At 38.5% G+C, this 16,709-nt stretch overlaps 1 pseudogene across 1 annotated transcript; it reads right to left on the bottom strand.

The window, feature by feature from the left end:
- Nucleotides 1–205: 205 nt before the first annotated feature.
- Nucleotides 206–16,426, bottom strand: LOC100401634 (protein L-Myc pseudogene; annotated as a pseudogene). Its single transcript, XR_013535444.1, has 2 exons — nt 14,166–16,426; nt 206–4,571 (listed from the first exon to the last, which is right to left on the bottom strand). The product of XR_013535444.1 is annotated as a protein L-Myc pseudogene (transcript).
- Between the last annotated feature and the right edge of the window lie 283 nt (nt 16,427–16,709).

Genomic DNA, 16,709 nt, shown 5'->3' with positions numbered 1-16,709 from the left:
CATGTGATCTAAGCACTTTGGAGGCCAAGATTGGTGGGTCACCTGAGGTTGGGAGTTCAAGACCAACCTGACCAACATGGTGAAACCCCGTCTTTATTTAAAAAAAAGAAAGAAAGAAACTCTATGTCTACTAAAAAATTAAAAAAAAAAAAAAAATTAGTTGGGTGTGGTGGCTAACACCTATGGTCACAGATACTTGGGTGGCTGAGGTGGGAGGATCACTTGAGACTGGGAGGTGGAGGTTGCAGTGAGCCATTGGTCATGCCACCCACTTTAGCCTGGGCAACAGAGGGAGACCTCTTCTGAAGAATAAAGTCTGAATTCCTCTAATTTTTTTTGGCTATGATGAATAAAACTACATCAATATTTGTATACAAGTTTTTTTTTTTTAATTGCATTTTAGGTTTTGGGGTACATGTGCAGAACATGCAAGAGAGTTGCATAGGTACACACATGGCAGTGTGTTTTGCTGCCTTCCTCCCCTTCACCCACATTTGGCATTTCTCCCCAGGCTATCCCTCCCCAGCTCCCCCCCACTGCTGTCCCTTCCCTATTCCTCCCAGTAGACCCCAGTATGTAGTACTCCCTTTTCTGTTCATGTGTTCTCATTTTTCATCACCCACCTATGAGTGAGAATATGCAGTATTTCATTTTCTGTTCTTGTGTCAGTTTGCTGAGAATGATGTTCTCCAGATTCATCCATGTCCCTACAAATGACACAAACTCATCATTTTTTATTGCTGCATAATATTCCATGGTGTATATGTGCCACATTTTCCCAGTCCAGTCTATCATCGTTGGGCATTTGAGTTGGTTCCAGGTCTTAGCTATTGTAAACAGTGCTGCATTGAACATTCGTGTGCATGTGTCCTTATAGTAGAACAATTAATAGTCCTTTGGATATATACCCAGTAATGGGATTGCTGGGTCAAATGGAATTTCTATTTCTAAGGCCTTGAGGAATCGCCACACTGTCTTCCACAATGGTTGAACTAATTTACACTCCCATCAGCAGTGTAAAAGTGTTGCTATTTCTCCACATCCTCTCCAGCATCTATTGTCTCCAGATTAATGATTGCCATTCTAACTGGCATGAGATGGTATCTCAATGTGGTTTTGATTTGCATCTCTCTAATGACCAGTGACGATGAGCATTTTTTCATATGATTGTTGGCCTCATATATGTCTTCTTTCGTAAAGTGTCTGTTCATATCCTTTGCCCAATTTTGAATGGGCTTGTATGTTTTTTTTCCTGTAAATCTGTTTGAGTTCTTTGTAAATTCTGGATATCAGCCCTTTGTCAGATGGGTAAACTGCAAAAATGTTTTCCCATTCTGTTGGGTTGCTGACTCACTCTAGTGACTGTCTCTTTTGCCGTGCAGAAGCTGTGGAGTTTGATTAGGTCCCATATGTCTATTTTGGCTTTTGTTGCCAATGCTTTTGGTGTTTTGGTCATGAAGTCCTTGCCTGCTCCCATGTCCTGAATGGTTTTGCCTAGATTTTCTTCTATGGTTTTTATGGTGCCAGGTCTTAGGTTTAAGTCTTTAATCCATTTGGAGTTAATTTTAGTGTAAGGTGTCAGGAAGGGGTCCAGTTTCTGCTTTCTGGACATGGCCAGCCAGTTTTCCCAACACCATTTATTAAACAGGGAATCCTTTCCCCATTGCTTGTTTTGGTCAGGTTTATCAAAGATTGTATGGTTGTAGATATGCTGTGTTGCCTCCGATGCCTCTGTTCTGTTCTATTGGTCTATATATCTGTTTTGGTACCAGTACCATTCTGTTTTGATTACTGTAGCCTTGTAGTATAGTTTGAAGTCTGGTAGTGTGATGCCTCCCGCTGTGTTCTTTTTGCTTAGAATTGACTTGGCTATGCGGGCTCTCTTTTGGTTCCATATGAAGTTCAAGGTGGTTTTTTCCAGTTCTGTGAAGAGGCTGTCATAGGTAGCTTGATGGGGATAGCATTGAATCTATGAATTACTTTGGGCAGTATGGACATTTTCACAATATTGATCCTTCCTAACCATGAACATGGAATGTTTCTCCATCTGTTTGTGTCCTCTCTTATTTCGTTGAGCAGTGGTTTGTAGTTTTCCTTGAAGAGGTCCCTTACGTTCCTTGTTAGTTGTATTCCTAGGTATTTTATTCTCTTTGTAGCAATTGTGAATGGCAGTTCGTTCTTGATTTGGCTCTCTTTAAGTCTGTTATTGGTGTATAGGAATGCTTGTGAGTTTTGCACATTGATTTTATATCCTGAGACTTTGCTGAAGTTACTTATCAGTTTCAGGAGTTTTTGGGCTGAGGTGATGGGGTCTTCTAGGTATACTATCATGTCATCTGCAAATAGAGACAATTTGGCTTCCACCTTTCCTATTTGAATACCCTTTCTTTTTTTTGCCTGATTGCTCTGGCTGGAACTTCCAGTACTATATTGAATAGGAGTGGTGAGAGAGGGCATCCTTGTCTAGTGCCAGATTTCAAAGGGAATGCTTCCAGTTTTTGCCCATTCAGTATGATATTGGCTGTTGGTTTGTTGTAAATAGATTTTATTACTTTGAGATACGTTCCGTCAATACCGAGTTTATTGAGGGTTTTTAGCATAAAGGCTGTTGAATTTTGTCAAATGCGTTCTCTGCATCAATTGAGATAATCATGTGGTTTTTGTTTTTGGTTCTGTTTATGTGGTGAATTACGTTTATAGACGTGCATATGTTGAACCATCCTTGCATCCCCGGGATGAATCCTACTTGATCATGATGGATACGTTTTTTGATGTGCTGTTGCAATCGGTTTGCCAGTATTTTATTGAAGATTTTTGCATCTATGTTCATCATGGATATTGGCCTGAAGTTTTCTTTTCTTGTTGGATCTCTGCCGGGTTTTTGTATCAGGATGATGTTGGTCTCATAAAATGATTTGGGAAGAATGCCCTCTTTTTGGATTATTTGGAATAGTTTCAGAAGGAATGGTACCAGCTCCTCTTTGTGTGTCTGGTAGAATTCGGCTGTGAACCCATCTGGACCTGGGCTTTTTTTGTGTGGTAGGCTCTTAATTGCTGCCTCGACTTCAGACCTTGTTATTGGTCTATTCATAGTTTCGGCTTCCTCCTGGTTTAGGCTTGGGAGGACACAGGTGTCCAGGAATTTATCCATTTCTTCCAGGTTTACTAGTTTATGTGCATAGAGTTGTTTGTAATATTCTCTGATAATGGTTTGAATTTCTGTGGAATCTGTGGTGATTTCCCCTTTCTTGTTTTTTATTGCATCTATTTGGTTGTTCTCTCTTTCTTTTTTATCAGTCTGGCTAGTGGTCTATTTTGTTGATCTTTTCAAAAAACCAGCTCCTGGATTTATTAATTTTCTGAAGAATTTTTCGTGTCTCTATCTCCTTCAGTTCTGCTCTGATCTTAGTTATTTCTTGTCTTCTGCTAGATTTTGAGTTTTTTTGCCCTTGCTCCTCTAGGTCTTTCAATTTTGACGACAGCGTGTCAATTTTGGATCTCTCCACTCTTCTTCTATGGGCACTTATTACTATATATTTTCCTCTGGAGACTGCTTTAAATGTGTTCCAAAGTTTCTGGTATGTTGTGTTTTAGTTCTTGTTGGTTTCGAAGAACTTCTTTATTTCTGCCTTCATTTTGTTGTTTATCCAGTCAACATTCAAGAGCCAGTTGTTCAGTTTCCAAGAAGCTGTGCGATTCTGAGTTAGTTTCTGAATTCTGAGTTCTAACTTGATTGCACTATGGTCTGAGAGACTGTTTGTTATGATTTCAGTTACTTTGCATTTGCTGAGGAGTGCTTTACTTTCAATTATGTGGTCAATTTTAGAGTAGGTGTGATGTGGTGCTGAGAAGAATGTATATTCTTTGGATTTGGGGTGGAGAGTTCGGTAAATGTCTATCAGGTTTGCTTCTTCCAGGCCTGAGTTCAAGCCCTGGATATCCTTGTTGATTTTCTGTCTGGTTGATCTGTCTAATATTGACAGTGGAGTGTTAAAGTCTCCCACTATTATTGTGTGGGAGTCTAAGTCTCTTTGTAAGTCTTTAAGAACTTGCCTTATATATATGGGTGCTCCTGTATTGGGTCCATATATATTTAGGATCATTAGCTCTTCTTGTTGTATCAATCCTTTTACCATTATGTAATGACCTTTTTTGTCTCTTTTGATCTTTGTTGCTTTAAATTCTATTTTATCAGAGATGAGAATTGCAACTCCTGCTTTTTTTTGCTCTCCATTTGCTTGGTAAGTCTTCCTCCATCTCTTTTTTTGAGCCTTTGTGTATCCTTGCATATGAGATGTGTTTCATTTTTTGTCTTTTTAAATCTTCATTGATTTAAAGTCTGTTTTATTACAAACTAGGATTGCAGCCCCTGCTTTTTTTGTTTTCAGTTTGCTTCATAGATTTTTCTGCATCACTTTAGTTTGAGCTGATGTGTGTCACTGCATGTGATATGGGTCTTTTGAAGACAATATACTAATAGGTCTTAGTTCTTTATCTAGCTTGCCACTCTGTGTCTTTTAAATAGAGAGGAACAACACACACTGGGGGTTGTCAGGCGGTTAGAGGGTAACCTGTCAGGGAGGAGGAAAAGGATCAGGAAAAATAACAGGTACTAGGCTTAAAACCTGGATGATAAAACTATCTGTACAACAAACTCCCATGACACAAGTTTACCCATGTAACAAAGCTGAACACAGTCCCTGGACTTAAACTTTAAAAAGAAGAAAAAGAAAAATTGGTCTAAGAGCGTATTTCCTAATTTAAGGATGCACACTGAATTTCACTTAAAATATACACAAAGACTAAAGTCACCATTGAGAGAATAAAATCTTTTTGTGTATTTTTGAGTATGGGGGATTATACTCAATTGAGTTTCACATTGTCTTTCTTGTATACCCAGAAGACTTTTTTAGTAACTAATTTTACTTTCCTACCTTGGGAAAGAATGTAAGTACTTTTTTGTAATAGTTTGGTCTTATCATCCTTTGAGTTTTATACTCTTTTTCCTCAATTAAATCTTATAATTATCTCACACTACCTTGACAGTGATTATTCTGATTCACCTTTATTATTTCCAAAGCATGCAATTTTCTTAATAGAACTCTTTTTCTAATGATTTTAAGTGCTTATTTAATTTAATTAATGCATGTAATTGAAAAGAGCAGTAACATTGGCTTTAACAGTTTTACAAGAGCTAGCTGAGTCTTAATAAGCGTTAACATTTAATGCAGAGAAGTGTGTGGCTCACTAGAGAATAGCTACAAGCTTAGTGAGTTAAGAGAGCTTTGGACCCTAGCCAGGATGTCTAACAGAGGAGTGGTTCTCAAATATGGTTGATTTTTTTCCCCTCGGTGATTTGGCTATGTCAGGAGACATTGGCACGACTGCTGAGGGTAAAGTTGTTCTTGGTACCTGGTGAGTAGGAGCCAGGGATGCTAGCAAACATCATGGAGGGTACAGGGCTGTCCCCAAAACAAGGAGTTGTCTGTTAATAGTTTCACTGTGACGGTACCTTGTTTACAGAGGAAATGGAGAGCTTCTAAACCTCTGAGCCCTTTAAGAGGAATACATATTGCAAATGCTATTGTTTCAACTACTAGGATTTGTTTGCATCCAGAGGCAAGTTGAAAAGTCCTATTTTCTTCAACCTTTTATATTCCACACCAAAGTAAATATTAGGTTGTACACAGAAAGTACTCCAACTCTTGTTCAGTGATACAGAAACAGGATGCCAAAATGACTTGTTACAAGCTGAAGGGGAGGTAAAAAAATATTATAGTGAAAATAAATATGGAGCATGTGAAAGCCTTAAGAAGGTGGAAAAGTGGCAAAAGTAAAAAATATGTTTCCAAAAAATTTTAGTTATGCTCTCCTTTGTAAGCAAAAATCCCCTTCTATTACAAACTGTTTAAAACACCCTAAAATATCATGTTCTGCTATTTTAGAAGGTTACAAGTATGGTGGCCGATACACAATATGTTTACTCGACATTAACCTGAATTACTACTAAATTTAATCTTGCTTACACATAAATACAAGCTATACTAACAAGTTGGATTGTTTTAAGAAGAGATGAATAATATTGAAAATAATTTTATGCCAATAGGAAAGAATAAAAAACAGGATATTTCTTTTTTTTTTTTTTTTAAAAAGAAGGGGAAAAAAAGAAAAAGAGGGAAAAAGGAATATTACTTCATTCCTAGAATGGGTTTCAATAATGGCCGATCAATATTTTGAGTGTTTAAAGTGGTTAATGCATATTTTATGTGTTTAAAATGGAGACCTCTATTGTGTTTATTTGTTCTGGCTCTGAGTTCAAGTCCTGGATATCATTATTAATTTGTTGTCTCGTTGAATCTAAATCTCATTATGTGTCTTAGTATCTGGGTGTTAAGATCTCTTATTGTTACATTAATCCTTTTACCCTTGCATCCTTATAGCTTTGAAATCTATTTTATTAAGTGTGAGAATTGCAACTCCTGCTTTTTATTTATTTATTTTTGCTCTCCATTTGGTTGGTCTTTTTCCATCCCCTTGTTTTGAGTCTTTGTGTATCTTTAGATATATCGTTAGATTTTGTGGATAATGTATATTTTGTGTGTTTAAAATGGAGAGCTCTATTGAGTTTATTTGTTCTGGATCTTAGTTCCAGTCCCGGATATCGTTATCAATTTTCTGTCTCGTTGAATCTAAATGTCATTATGGGTCTTATGTATCTGAGTGTTAAGATCTCTTATTATTACATTAATTCTTTTACCCTTGTATCCTTGTAGCTTTGAAATCTATTTTGTCAAATGTGAAAATTGCAACTCCTGCTTTTTATTTATTTATTTTTGCTCTCCATTTGGTTGGTACTTTTTTTTTTTTCCAACCCTTTATTTTGAGTCTATGTATATCTTTGGATATACCGTTAGATTTTGTCTGTATCTTTTGATTGGGAGATTTGGTCGATTTAAATTTAGGGTTGCTGCCATTTGATATTAACTGGCTATTTTGTCCTTTCATTGATAAAAATTCTTCTTTATGTTAATGCTCTTTACTTTTTGGTGTATTTTTAGAAAGGGTCATACTGGTTGTTCCTTTCTGTATATAATGCTTCTTTTAGAAGTTCTTGTAAAGCAGGCCTGGTGGTAATAAAATCTCTGAGTACTTGCTTGTTCCTAAAAGATTTTATTTTTCCTTCAAATGTAAAGCTTAAATTGGCAGGATATGAAATTCTGGGCTGAAAGTTCTGTTGATTAAGTATATTGAATATTGGCCCCCACTGTCTTCTAGCTTGTAGGGTTTCCGTTGAGAGATCTGCTGTAAGCCTAATAGGCTTACCTTTATGGGTAACTTGATCTTTCTCTCTGGCTGCCCTTAATATTTTCTCCTTCGTTTCAATCTTGGTGAATCTAACGATTATGTGCCTTGGGGCTGGTCTTCTTGAGGAATATCTTTGTGGTGTTCTCTGTATTGCCTGGGGTTGAATAGTGTCCTGCTTTGCTAAACTAGGAAAATTTTCCTGGATAATGTCCTGGAGAGTATTTTCCAGCTTGAATTCATTCTCTCTGTCACATTCAGGTACACCAATCAAGCGTATATTAGGTCTTTTCACATAGTCCCATATTGCTTGGAGACTTTGCTCATTCCTTTTTATCCTTTTTTCTCTATTCTTGTCTTGTCGTTTTGTTTCATTAAGTTGGTCTTCGACCTCTGATACCCTTTCTTCTGCTTGATCCATTCGGCTGTTTAAGCTTGTACATATTTCACTAAGTTCTCGTGCTGTATTTTTTAACTCCATAAGTTCATTTGTATTCCTCTCTATATTGTCTATTCTTTGCAAACATTTCATCTAACCTTTTTTCCAAGTTCTTAGTTTCTTTACATTGGGTTAGAACAAGTTCCTTTAACTCCCAGAAGTTTCTTATCATCCACCTTTTAAAGCCTACTTCAGATAATGGAACACAGTCCTTTTCCATCAGGGCTTGTTTGGTTGCTGATGAGTCCTTTTCCATCAGGGCTTGTTCTGTTGCTGATGGGTTCTGATTTTGAGTATACTCGGCCTTCTTCGGCTGTTTTTTCCCCTTCATTGTAGATGACCCGCCTTTCTAATTAGGTTTCTGAGTCGACGTCCGACTTATTGATCCCCAGTGCTGGGATCCGAGCCACCCACTGTGGCGGCCTAAATAGCAGCGATAAGACTGATAGTGCTCTTCTGCCCAGGAATCTCTGGTCTGGCTTCCCTCTTGAGTCCGCAACAAGCGGCTCTGACTTCCCGGAGCTCCAAACTCCGGTCAGTAGGGGAAGCGGTCCCGTTGGCTCTGCATGAAGAGCTGCTGCGCCGAGACGCCGGCAAAACCGCTGCGGCAGCCACAAGAATCGCGCTGGCGACCCGTGGGGCTCCTCCACTGGGAATCGGCTAATCGGTGAGTGACGAAAATTCGTCTAAAGTTGTGGCGTCGTCTCGTTCTCTGAGCTTTCACTGGGAGCTACAATCCTGAACTGTTAGTGGTCGGCCATCTTGGATCGATCTCAGGATATTTCTTTAAAATATATTTTATATGATACTGCAACTCTCTACTTGGAAGACATTTTTACTTCTAGGTTTATAACTAATTTTCTAAAAATTATACTCATTTGAATTTTTAAAAATCATTATGTTTAGTTTAGGATGTAATATTCATAAAGTAAGCAAAATGTTATCCTATCAATAGCTTTACCTTGTTTGTTAAACTTTATACCCAATTTGGAAAGTTGACATACCAGGAGAATTTATATAAGAAGTAATCCATTCACTGTGTGCAAAGCAATTGGCATAACAACTAAGAGATTCACTGTGATATTGGTAGAGGAATTAAAGAGTCATAGCAGAAGTGCACTTCATATTTGCTTTAGTAATATTGGCAGAGAGATAACACCTATTTGAGACTTACTAATGGTGTTTTATTTCTTTCAGCTACATTATACTGTATTTTGAAGGTGAGTGATTTCAGCAAGCTTTGGTCTTATGCCAGCATACTAGCAAACCCAGCAGGGTGGTGAGTGCTAGATAGTTGCAAAATTAATATTAGGAGAAATGTAAGTAATTACATTTAACACCTTAATATTGACTTTTGTCTGGACATTTACATGTAATATTTATTATGCACAAGCAGATGTTAACATTCATGTTGGAAAGGTAAAAATCTTTGGAAAACTAAACATGGGAACTCCCTGATAACTTCACTATTGAATAGTAACATCCTTTTTTTTTGTTTGATCGTCATCTACAAATGACTTTTTAGAATATTATTTGTCTTAATTTGCTTTGAAAACTCTTAAGTTTTTATCCCTGTACTGGTTTTAAACATTATGAAACTTCAGCCCTATCTTTAGCCTGACTGCCCTCTCTTCCATAAGAACCAAGTATTGAGTCACGGGAAGCTGATCATTTGCCTCTGTTAAGATAAATTCATAGGCAGGTCATGGGTCTAGGAAAGTGCCATGGCATTACAGTCTTGACATCAGTGTGTCTGATACAGACACAAGCTCCCCTGAAAAAAAATAGCCCGGTTCTGGAAGTACGCAAACCCTTAAATGTCATTCCAGTTGCAGCATTTATATAGTTTCAAAATGTCACATTTATTTTATGTAATAGCTACTGAAACAGAATAGTATTTTTCTTTTTAAAGGATGAAATTGAGATTTTTAAGCTGAAGGTAGTAAGCCAGATGCTGAACTGGAACTAAAGTTTTAAGAATACAAGAAAAATAAATCCTATCATAGGTAACAGAATGATTTGCAAAGTGCAAAAATAAATTTAAAAAACCATTATGCAGAGGCAATTGAAGTAAACAAAACCACTAGAATCACAAAAATGAAAAGGACTTTAAGTGATCACTACCAAAGCTACTCAGAAGGAAGCTTTTAAAAAGGAACATTGCATAAAGAATGTCATGAATTGAGAATGTGCAGAGTGCCATGGACAAAAACATCATAAAGATAATAGCAGATCCTGATATGATGCTACTTTTTCTGGAAGCTTCCAAGGAATACATGCTAAAAGATTGCTCTATGTAAAAATATTCTGAGATATTTTGAATCTTTGTCCTAAACGTAATAAAAGAGTCCACTGTTGAACCATGAGAGGCTATAGGATGCTTTTACCAATTTTTGGAAAAGGCCTAAGGTGGTCTAAAAATAAGCTGAAAGTTTTTTTTTTCCTTTCTAAGTCTAAACCAGATTCTTATACCTTATAACTCCAAAATGTCCAACATGGTAAGAAGATTTATATGCTGTAACAAAAAACACCAAGAAATAATAAAAGTCCAAGAAAACTTTCAACTGAGCAAGTCTAGTTCATGCAACAAAGAAAAATTCCACAGTATATATTGTCTTTTCCTTTTGGGGTGATGAAGACAAGAAAAATGGCATTAAGGTGAGATACATCATAGCAAATATAATTACTAAATAAAATATAATATAGCTAGAATGTGAGGAGTGTGAAGATGAAGTGTAAAATAAAGATGAAGACAAAAAGACTGTAACTGAGAGAGTCTCATGTTGAAGATTCCAGTCTTGGAAACACTAAGAAAAATAAGAAACAAGTAACAAAGCAGATGAGTGACATGATTATAAACAGAATAAGGTGATAGGGGTAACAGTGGGAACAGTGAAGAAATTCAAGAGATTTCAGGTCAGAAACAGATATTGATTTGATATTGGTGAAAAGAAGAGAGCTTTCTGATTTTGTTTTCTGATTTTTAATGTTCTTTCCAGGTTTTTTAATTTAATATTTTCTGGCTTTAAATATTTATTATTTTTCTGCTCAGGTTTTTTAATTTGGATAATGTGATGAGCAGTGCTGCCAATACTGGAATTGAGAAGTATAAATTTTATGCTTGGATTGTTGGTATAATAAGTTAATTTTTATTCATTTTGAATTTTTGTGTTCCTCTGAAGCATGAATGAGAAGAAATTCCTTAGGTTTTGTATGCAGAAAAGGCATCTAGATTCAAATGTGAATTTGAGGGTTGTCAGCACATAGATAATAATTCACAATGATCAGTAAACTTATTTTTTAAAAATTTGTGCTAATTGTGGTAGGAAATAAACTGCAAAAAGCATTTATTAATTCTATGGACTTACTTTGTCCCGTTTATTTTTCTTTTTATTTATTGAGTATATAGTTGGAAGAAAACTACCTAATAAATTTGAAGGTTGAAGTTAATTACTAAACATTAGTATTTCCTCTCTTAACACTGAGTCTTTCCTTCACCGTTTGTTTACAATGTCCCATTATTCATATAGTCATAATTATATACATTTTGTATTACTCATAAATATGAGTGGTCTTAGTAATATGAGTAATTTATATTGCCCATATAGATATATATAAATATATGAGCAATATATTGTGTAAAATAAAGATGAAGTGTAAATTAAGTGTAAAATAAAGAATATAGGATGTTTTTATTATATAATCTTATATGTATGTTGTCCTACTTTTACTTCCTCTCATTCTAATAAAGAATCTTTGCTTTCTCACTCTTGCCTAGTTCAGAAAAAGAGTAATGGTTAATAGAGCAGTTAATAGACATTTGTAATGTCACGTCAGAAAATGGACAGGCCCTTGCTGTGCTCTGAATGTTGATGTCCACCCAAAATTTATAAGTTGGAACCTCATATCCAATGTGATAATATTGATAGGTGGGGCCTTTGGGAATTTGACAAAGGACCCACCGGCATTAATTAGATTAGTGGGCTTTTCGTGCTGTCTCCAAGTGAAGATGCAATAATAGGCATCACATCATCACTCACAGAGTGACTCCGCTGGAGTTTTGATCTTGAACTTCTTGGCCTCCAAAACTGTGAGAAATACATTTCTATTATTGTATTAATTACCCAATCCAAGGTATTTTATTATAGCCACCTGAAAGGACAAGAAAGCCCCCAATAGGGGGATTCGATTAGAAAGATAACTGCATTTACCCATATCACAGAGAGATTGGCGGTAGGGAGGGAGAGAAGGGAAGCTAGGAAAGAGAGAAAGGCAATTTTATGTACGTTTTTGGTCAGTGTTGTTTTTTGTTAGACATGAAAGGACTATAAAGACAAAAAATTATTTTAGTGAGTTATGAATTTAATATATATTTTAAAAAATACACCATCTATTAATTAGTTATTTTCTTAAATTTGTTTTTTGGTGTAGATATAAACTGCTCTTTTATGTTTCATGAAAGGTACCTAAAAAATAGATTTTTATTCATGGCAAACAGATCTCACCTCTCATTCTACTGCCATCATGGGCCCATGGTAAGGACACAATCTCTGGTCTATGACATACTCATTGCTGGGTAAGATCAACAGGAACAATGAATATTTCTTACCTTTTAAAATTACATCATAAGACAGACTATGTTACTACTGATGCAAGTCATTTTAAAAGTATCAAAAATACAACAATGTGTATCATTAAATAATATGTGTATATGACACTACAATTAGAATTACTGGTATGTTTTCCTTTGCTACTGTAATTACACTCTAAGATATCTGATACCCAGTTTCATCTGTGTAGTTATAGGAAAGTAGTGTTGGCATCCATCAGCTTCAGGAAACATACAATGAATTATCATAATATAAATTATTTGGGTTAGGCTCCATTATGTGTACTTGAAGCTGATGTGTAGACTGATATTAGGTATATTTTTATTCATAACATCTGACAAGACTATCATAATTTTTGAAAAAATACATCAAAGGTCAGTAATCTCATTTTGTAGATTTCAATGTTTTATTGTATAAATTATATATGCATTTGCATAATACATATAGGTACTACATCAGTAAATGTATACATGTAATACTATATATGAACACATGAATATATATGCAAATATGTATAGAAAGAGCAATGTTTGTTTATTAAATACATTGTATCCATCCCAATATTTTCTAAAGAGTAAATATTTCACATTATAGCGAATGTGCTTATAACTACTAACTGCTATTATAGGTCAAAATCTTGCTAAACGAGATATTTTGTTTTGCTCAAAGAAGTTACTATATATTATTGGTAGCCCATTTGGAGACAGTTCTCATCACACATATATTTTTTTCTTTCTTTGTTATTATTTCTTTCTATATTATTCTATGTTATAAGATAAGCCGCATTGTTTATTTGTATATTTTCTAAATCATAATGGTAATAAAATTCACGCTTACAAATATGTATGATTAAAATAGATACAAGGTTATATATCACAGTTCCCTAGACTACATTTCTATGACACAATGTCATCTTCTGATTGATTGACTGGTCTATTGTTTAATACAGAGATGACTGAAAATATTTTTATCAAGAGACATCCTGCACTTTACTGAAACTCAGAAAAATATATTTTCAGCTCTGTTTTGGTGTCTTTTAGCTCTCATTTCCACTGATACATTTGTTACCACTTTCTATGAAGGCCATGAGAGAAATGTGAGTAAAATATAGAAAGTTTGAAATCTATCCAAACCTTGTTAAAGTATATGGGATATGTGTATGCTAATTACCTATGTCATCAGAGAACAATATAACAAAAGTATCAGTAATAGTAGCAATAGTTGAAATGCAGGTCTTAAAAAGGTTAAATATGTTCAGCCAGAGTTATGTGAATCTTTTTTTTTTTTTTTTTTTTTGAGAAATCTTTTATTAGAAGATGTCCCAGAAGGCAACATTTTAAAATCAGGCAATCAGTAATCACAACTAAAAATGAAATTTCAGATGAACTTGCCTTTCAAAATAAATCAGACCCTTGCAACAGAATTGCCCAAGAGTCTTTTTCTTGTACAAAAACAGTTAACACCACTTTGCAAAAGACATACAAAAATACAATATTAAAAAAAAAGACTCCCCCCAGCATGATTCCCAACAGCAGCTTATAAACACAAGCTATTCAGGTGAGACATCAGTAACCTACACCCAAACTGTCCTCCATAGACAGTTCCAAAGTCAGCTGGCTTTTGTAAACCATGTTCCAGAGGTTAGAGAGGCTATTTCCAAACATCCCCTGGGGTCCTTTGAGGCCAAGAAGCAACCTCAGAAAGAAACCATTATGGACAATAGATTTGGAAGTAGCAGCTGGTTTTCCAGAGCCACATATAGTACTTACCATCCCTTACCCACCCCAACTCCCAAACCCAGAGCCAGGAGGCACCTGCTATCCTGGGCAGAGTTCTGGACAGGCTGCTGGTCCTTCTTCCAAGACAGGCCTAGAAATGCCTGTGGTTACCCACATGACAACTGCTAGGTTGGGTGACTTTCTCAGACTGGAGGCTGCACCTGGATTCCACTTGGAGCTGTGAAGTCCAGCTGAGGCAACCATGATGGATTCATCATGGTTGGCTAAGCATATCTCCTGGGGGCTCCTTTAAAACCCACCGGAGGCAAGTCCACCTTCTGGAGCACTGGATCCGGAATGGCTCTCCCCAAAACTTCAGAAAGGCCCAGATTCTGGGAAAGAGATATCATTCATGGCAGGCTGGCTGGGGCCCAAGGGTGGCTGCAGAGCCAGCAAGTTCCTTGGAGTTGCACAAGGAGGACAGATTTGCATGGTTCCAGAACTTCAAACTTGCCGGTCAACGACTGAAATGAGAAGCAGGTGAGAAGAGGAAGCTGTACAGTTCTCCCTCTGAGGGGTCTTACACCTGCCTTGAGAAAAGATTGGGCCTCAAGTGCCCCTCTGAAAACACATGGGTAGGGATCAAGTTCATGAGCCAGGACTCCAAGCTTGCCCGAGGCCCCAGGCTAGGACCCATTTCCCTTTGTCTTGGGGAAATATTTCTGACCTGTGGGAAAGGGTGCTGTAGAGCCCATTGCATAACAAAGGCATAATGAAACAAAAAATCCCTTGTGAGGAAAGAAAGTCCCTCCCTCAGAGGAGGGCCCAGAGGGCTCTGACTCAAAGAATCTAGAGGCCAAGCTCTTTAAATGTTCCCAGGGTCACAGCATTTAGAGTGGGAGGAAAGGGGTCAGCTAACATATATATATTAAAGGTTTCCAACTCCTCGGCTACTGTAAAGTGTCTGACAGTGAAGTAATGGTCCATGTTAATCAAGTCTGCGAGCTTCTCGTCACCTAAGACAGCTCAAGTGTCTTCTGGAAAAAGGAGCCTCAGGGAGAGTATCCAGACCCAGCTGTCCTTGCGTCACCCCAGAGACACCAGTTGGGAGCATCCTTTCCTAGCCTAAAGCTCATGCAGAGTGTGAGATTTCATGCAGGCTGGAGCCCCTGACAACATCCACCACCTGTTGCATAGCATCTGTCAGCCTTTTCTTCAGAGCTAGTGAGCTAGGCAGACCCCAAGGCTCCTCAGTCAGCTGCCTGCTGGGAAACCAAAGGCGCCAGAGAACATACAGCACTCCCATGAGTCAGGGAAGAGGGAGAACTGGGTTTCAAGGTTTCCAAGAATGCAAGCCTTTATTGTGCGTGCACTGGCTGCAATGCATTCTGGGATCTGTCCAGACTGTCTCGCCATAACCAAAATGTGCAAATTACTAAAGGGGACAGGGAGGTTAAAAAATAAACTTGTGTCTTTGTAGGACAGAACAATGAGGCTTTTTGGTCAGTTAGTAGCCACTGAGGTATGCAATTCTTTCCTGCAATGGCTGCTGCCGGTATCGGTGTTGCCTTTTCTCGTAGCCATCCTCTTCTGAGTCCCCACAAGGGCTTGCAAGTATTCCAAGGCCTTGCTTAGGATCACTACTTTAGGGGCCTTAGAGCAGCTGGCCAGGGTGGGCACCTGGTCCCTCAGGGCCAAGAACCGCGAACGCAGGTCATTCTGCCTCTTGCGCTCCAGGAAGTTGTGGTTCTTCCTCTTGGTCACATCCTCAGTATCAGAACTGACAGGTTTGGGGTGGCAGGACTAGGTAGTCTCACTTTCTACAGGTGGGGGGCGCTCACAATATCTTCATCCTCCTCATCTTCCTTTTCCCCAAGAGGAGCATCTCTCTCCAGAGCCTCCTCTTGGGGACCCCTCTCTGGAGCCTCTTCTGGGGAGCAGCTTTCTGGAGGAAAACGGGCAGCATAGTTGTGCTGTTGCCGATGGATGGAGATGAGGAAATGCTTCATGCAGGGATCCAGAGGGTCTGCTTGCACTGTGATGGTGACCGGCTTCCGAATAGCCAGAGACTGCCTCTTCTCTGCTGTCACAATATCGATTTCTTCATTCTCTGAGTCACTTGGGCTCTTGGACCCGGAGCAGGCCTGGGTCTTGGGTTCGCCCAGGGGACCGGGGGCGGCGGGCTCCGGGTTGCCGGCTTCCAGGCTGGGAGTGCAGTCCCGGGTGGTGGATGTCTTCGGCAGGTTCCTCCGGGGGGCGCCAGCGGCGAGCGGGTCACTCACCGCTCTCTCCAGCCGCTCTCGGGCCAAAAAGCCACTCCACATGCAGTCACGGCGGATGATGGAGGCGTAGTTCCTGCCCCAACCTTTCCAGTGGCCCCGGGATTCCGCTTCGTTTCCGGCACACCCTCCGGGCCACGTCTCGGGGTGACCAATCCCGGGGCCGGGTCTCCTGCGCCGGGACCCAAGCCCCAGGGTGGCGACATGGGGGGCGATGGCACCAGCTCGAATTTCTTCCAGATGTCCTCGCTGGGCGCCGTGGAGCAATAGAAATCCTCCCCGCAGTCATAGTCATAGAAATAGTGCTGGTACCAGTCGTAGTCCTTGTCGTTCCCTCGCTCCCGCCGCCCTCCACCTGGAG

Source organism: Callithrix jacchus, chromosome 5 (assembly GCF_049354715.1).
Source record: "Callithrix jacchus isolate 240 chromosome 5, calJac240_pri, whole genome shotgun sequence".
Lineage (NCBI taxonomy): Eukaryota > Metazoa > Chordata > Mammalia > Primates > Cebidae > Callithrix > Callithrix jacchus.
Note: the sequence above shows the minus strand (reverse complement) of the source record. Positions and strands in the feature narration are given on the sequence as shown.